General features: G+C 59.6%; 1 protein-coding gene across 2 annotated transcripts in view; it reads left to right on the top strand.

Annotated features, from left to right (window-relative positions):
- Positions 1 to 2035: 2035 nt before the first annotated feature.
- ALLC (allantoicase) overlaps positions 2036 to 5594 on the top strand; it is a 30461-nt gene continuing 26902 nt past the window's right edge. Inside the window, exons 1-2 of one of the 2 annotated variants that reach the window (XM_070795410.1) lie at positions 2036 to 2139; positions 3583 to 3725. The gene's annotated coding sequence lies outside the window, so the exon portion shown is untranslated. The remainder of the gene's footprint in view (positions 2140 to 3582; positions 3726 to 5594) is intronic. The other variant, XM_070795411.1, reaches the window with a different exon arrangement.

The raw sequence follows: 5594 nt of genomic DNA, 5'->3' as shown, positions 1-5594 counted from the left end.
TGACTGAATGTGCCATGTCCTTTCGTGTCCAAGTCCTCACTAGTGGTATTCCTTGTCTGTTCCTGTATCACTGTCACCCTGAAACAGCAACTTATGACAAGTCATCGGTGTCCTTGAAGGTGCTGTGGGCCAGGACTTCATGCCAGGCACAGCCAGGCTCTGCCTCACTGGCCGCACTTGACCATGAGGTCACACGGGTGGCTGGACGGGGCCTGGGTTCCTTGCTGGGCGCCTCTGCCCTGGACAGCTCCCAAGGACCATTGGTGCCTCTGAGCAGTGCAGCCTGAGCCCATCAGGGAAGCGATGCCCCATCGCAGTCTGCATCCCCGTCTCAGGAGCCAGTGGCCAGGCCCAGCCTACACTCAGGAGAGGACTCCTGGGGGCGGGGCCAGTGGGGACCATTCTAGAAGCTGCCCGCCACAGTCACCCATGGTTCTTCCTCCTGTTATGTCAGAAACCTCAGCAAAAATATAACAAGCATCTTCATTTTTCTAAGGAAGCATGTAGATGTGCACGTACAAAGGAAAACAGCTGGGGCTGGGGACCAGAAGGGGGCTGTGGGGAAACAGTCTCAGGGCCTCCTGCGAGTCTGTTTTGGGAGCGAGGCCCTGGCTACCTGACTATGTCTGCAGGATGCTTGTATACTGACTGCCTCGGAGGAAGGGACGGTCTGCCTAGAGCGGCTGGGGCAAAGGGAAGGCCGGGTGATGCCCAGTGCGGGTGGGGCTGGTGCTCTTCGAGCGCCCTGTGGATGTGTAGAAAGCACAGCAGCCCTGCTCGGGGTTTCTGCGGGCGCCCCCACAGCACTCCCGGGCCTGCAGGCATCCCCGCCTGCAGCCCACAGCCCTGAGCTGGCCTGGGTGCCTGCCCCTCACAGGACATGCAGATCCAGCCCAGGGGGCCTGTGCCAGGGAGCTGACGCGCGAGGACGGTGCGCAGCAGGGCCTCAGGAGGGGTCCGGCCTGGGCCTCCTGAAGCCTGAGCCTCTGCAGCGTGAGGGCTGGGACCTCTGCCTGTGAGACTGCCCTCGATCACCGCCCTGGTTCTAGGGTGGGTTAAGGGTGCCCCCACCCGGCCAGAGCCGGGCTCATCTCTCGGGGTAAGTGCACCTCCCTAGTCTGGGTCCCTCTCTCATCGGGAGGGAGTGGGGCACCTCTGTGCTCTCATGTGCTCTCGACTCTCAGGTGGAACCAGAGGGAGTCATGCCCGCCGCCTCCTCCGCCACACCCTCCTGGGAGGCCCCGTGCCAGCAGGCCGCCCAGGAAGACCGCTGCTCGGTCTGTGATGACTGCAGCCGCATTTGCTCGGACGCGACAACCGGCGGGAAGCCAGGAATGAAGTGCTAATTCAATCTCCGGGCTTGGCAAGGGAGGGCGCGGCGCCCGATCTGCGGAGGAGGAGCGGCGGTCTGGCTGCTGGCGGGCCGGGCTTCTCAGGCTGCACCGAGGCGGGACCGCGACGCTGTGCGCGGGTCTCCGAGCGCCCAGCGCTGCGCGGGCGACACGGATGCGCGCCGGACGCGGCCTGAGGGGGCTGCCCGGCGGGCGGCCGGTGCGCGCGTCCACACTGCCACCCAGCGGCTGCGGAGACGGACGAAGGAGGAACAAAGGGATGACGGACGCCTGGGAGGGGAGGAGGGGGCCCCAGACCGAGCCGCAGGGAGCCGTCAGGAAAGAGCACAGCTCGTGTGGTGTCCCCTCCAGGAGCGAGTGTGACCCCAGGTGGCTGCTCGGACTGCAGGGGGGCAGACGGCTCTAGCCAGGGGTTGTCATTCCTGCCCCGATCCCCACCCCCTGCAGCCCTGGGCCCTGGGGGTCTGGGGGCGAGGGCTGCAGCTAGACCGGGCAGGAAGGTGTTTCCTCGCAGACAGATGTCCTGTGGCTGTCCATCTTCTTGTCCCTGGGGCAGCCTTTGTCTGGACATCCCTGCCTCTTGATGGGGGTGACAAGGGCTCTCACATCTGCCCACGGCCGTCTCTGGTGTCGGGGCAAGACGGAGCCCACGTGCCCCTTTGGGGGCAGGTGTTGAGGGAGGGCCTGGGGGGGGGTCACCAGGTGTAGCCCAGTTTAATCCAGCAGGTCAGACCCGAGGGCAGGGCTGTTTCTTCGCTGTAAGCAGGAAAATCGGAGTCTGGCTGATGTAAGTAGAAAGGGGATTTGTTGAAAGAGTTGGGGCAGGTGAAAGGGATTTTGGAAAGACTGGAGAATGTCTGGCGCTCAGTCCGAGGAAGGGAGAAGCCCACACATCCTGCAGAACGCGGGCCTGCAGGGCTGGCAGCCTCTGCCAGCTCCAAGCACCCTGCCGTGGCTGCTGTCTGTGTCCAGCTGGACTCAGAGAAGCAGAGGACAGCGAGGCCCTCCTGGTGACCCACTGGCCACAGCCTGAACACTGCAGCTGCTGCCTCCGAAGAGGCCGTGGGTGACCGGAGACATCAGGACAGAAGCACACCCATTAATTTAAAACAATCTGCTACGTGAGGAAGCACAGGATGGGTTTTGCTATTAAGAATTTCACTTGGAAGGGAAGATGCATGCCCTCTGGAACCAGAGGGTCTGGTGGGGGCCGGCCAGGTTCCTGGAGAAGGACGGGGGCAGCCTTTCCATCAGGGCAGGGTCGGGGTGCAGGGGGAACAGGGTGGGCCAAGGCATGGGAGGAGAGCCCCGGACGGGAAGTGGGAGGGGCTCCTGGGTTGGGAAACACCTCCAGACGGTAGGGGCGCCCACGCTCCTGCACACTGGGTGTTCTGAGCCCCCACTCGGTTTAGCCGCTCGTGAGGTAGGCTCCCAGGATCACCTTGGCAACCTTGGCCGCAGTTTCTGCATCTGTGAGCCGGGATAACACTGGCAGGATGCTGTGATGACAAGTGCAGTCGGCTGTGCCCCTCATATGTCAGGCATGACCATGGGTGTCAGGTGTGACCAAGGGAATTAGGCATGACCATGCATGTCAAGTGTGACAAAGGGAGTCAGGCGTGACTATGCGTGTCAGGCATGACCACACGTGTCAGGCATGAACATGCATGGCAGGTGTGATCAAGGGAATCAGGCATGACCATGCATGTCAGGCAAGACCATGCGTGTCAGACACAACCATGTGTGTCAGGCATGACCATGTGTGTCAGGCATGACCATGAGTGTCAGATGTGACCATGGGTGTCCAGCATGGTCATGCATGTCATGTATGAACACGGGTGTCTGGCTGTGCTCAGCTGTCCCCATCTCATGGGGTGCACTTCCCCAGACCCCAGGCTTCCAGGGCCAGGACAGGTGTCTTTCCTGCACCACGAGGCACAGGTATGTTTTCTCCAGGTCCATGGGCCCCTTTAGCCCCTGGAAGCTCCGTGTGCACCTGCACTTTCAGGCGGAGGGTCCTTCCTGCACTCACCCCCCAGGCTGTTGTCTGCTGGGTGCCCACGCTGGGTGTGCTGGACACATGCTCTCACAGGAGCCTCCTAGAGACGGACCCCAGGGGATCCGAGGGCTGGCAGCGGGGGTTTCAGGTCCACATTGTTCAGTAAGGGTTGGGGGGCCCCTTGGCTTCTGCAGGGAGGGGCCGCTCAGCTCAGAGTTCCGTCTCCTGCAGCCCTTGTGACGTCACACAGGCACAGCCCGTCCCTGGGAAACTGTGAATTCTCTCCTGCTGGCACCTGAGCGCCATGAGACCTGGGCTGGCTTGTGGGACAGAAGAAACCCGATCCTGAACACGGAGCCTCAGACTCCTTCCTGGTGAGCTCAGAGGCCCGTTGATAAACAACATGTTGTTTTTAAGTTGTTATTGTGGAAAGAACAGGGCAGCAGAGAGGAGCTTACTAGCACACGAGTCCCCCCGTGAGAGGGGAGGGTGGGACGGGTCTGGCAGATGCTCAGTGTCGGGGGTGGCTAAACCCCGGGAACAGTGTTTGCAGAGCCAGGAACAGCCTGAGTGCGCTCAGCGGCTCTGGACTCTGGTCCTGCTCTGCTGGGGCTCAAATCATTTGACTTTGGTCTTTACAAAACTACAGAAACGTTGACAGCACTAAGCCCATGGGTGAGATGAAACTTTATTCCAAAGGAGAGCCGCACATCTGAGAAAAACCTGAATAAATCCCCAGCTGTGTTCACCAGGGCTCTCAGTGCCCACCTCGGCATTCTGTGTCACTGTCTCAGTGCCTACCTGGGGCATTCTGTGTCACTGCCCACACTGGCTCTAGTTGTGTCCACATGTCAATAAACTTCTATTTTCTTCTGTTTTGCTATAAACCTTATACTTCTGGCCAGAGGCTTTTTTTTTTTTAATTAGGACTTATCAACAGTGATGACAGAAGTCACTGTTGATTCTGAATTGTCAGCGCAGCCTGGCTGGCTCCTCGAACAAAGACCTTCCACACACATTTCCTAGATTCACCCCGTAGCACCTTCCCATTTTAGGGCAAATCCCAAAGGGAAATAGCTCTTGACTGTATGAAATTTAAGGACTAAGCTTTTTCCATCGGGAGGGAATAAATGGCCTCCTTGCACTGGAATAACCCATATAACGCTCCTGATTTCTGATGACTGAGTTGCAGTTTGCCTGAAAAGCTTTAGCCTATGCATTAAGCATCGCAGCCTGACCTCAGTCACAGCTCCTTTTAGAGGAGGTCTTGATTTTTTCCTAGAATTAATTAAAAGCTAATTTTAAATGAAGAGGTAAGGGAATTCCGTATTTAGTAGTTAGATGTAGAGGTGGATGCAGCAGGTGGTCTGAGCGGGTGGGAATGGGAGAAGTCAGGTTTGGGGGCTCCTCCATCAGTAGAAACAGTGGGGGACCATGAGCTGAGTTTGGGGGACCCGCAGCACCCGAGTCTCAGAGCCATGGACATCCCCCCACAACGAGGGGCGAGAACCTGCTTCCCCGAGAGGTCTCAGGTGGTTAGGGTAACCCCACCCGGGCCACCCAGACTCCCCTCCCTCTCATAGGGTCTATAACCTTTGTCACAGTTGCAAACTCCCTCTTGCCATGTGAGGTGATGTGGACACGGGTATATTTCGGGACGAAGGAGCAGACATTAGGAGGGGGCCTTCTACCCACTGAGGGTGGGTGGGCTGCGCCGGCACTCGGGCCGCCATGTGTCTGTTACTGAGACCATCCACGGGCACCGGTGTCTCTGTCTCCCCATCTCCCGGTGTCACTGGACCCCATCTGGCAGTGGGAGGTGTGTGTTCCTGGGTCCCCGTCACTGGACTCAGACCCAGTCCACGAGGGAGCCTCACGTGGGCACAGTCCCCAGGCCCTGTGTGTGCATCTCCAGAGGTGAGGCGCACCCTGCCCGTTTCTGCGGGATCTCAGCCCACTTCACGTTTGCTCTGGCAACGCCCACCCACAGCACCCTGACATGAGGCCCTCTCTGCACCCACCGTGCTCAGCCCCGCCCACTCCATCCCACCCACTCTTCTCCCAGCGACGTCTTTGAAGGAAGGGGGATCAGTTTAGTGTCCATCCTCAGCACCCAGCGTGCCCAACTGGCTGTCAGAAGCAGCTCTGGGAGTGGATGGCTGATGCGACAGACAGACTGAGGACTGGGTGCTTGAGGCCCACGGGCAGGAAGGGGCCAGCGTCTGAGCAGCCTGGGAGGCCAA

The sequence above is a fragment of the Bos indicus genome, chromosome 8 (assembly GCF_029378745.1).
Source record: "Bos indicus isolate NIAB-ARS_2022 breed Sahiwal x Tharparkar chromosome 8, NIAB-ARS_B.indTharparkar_mat_pri_1.0, whole genome shotgun sequence".
Lineage (NCBI taxonomy): Eukaryota > Metazoa > Chordata > Mammalia > Artiodactyla > Bovidae > Bos > Bos indicus.
The sequence above is the reverse complement of the archived record's forward strand: the minus strand, read 5'-3'. Positions and strand labels throughout refer to the sequence as shown.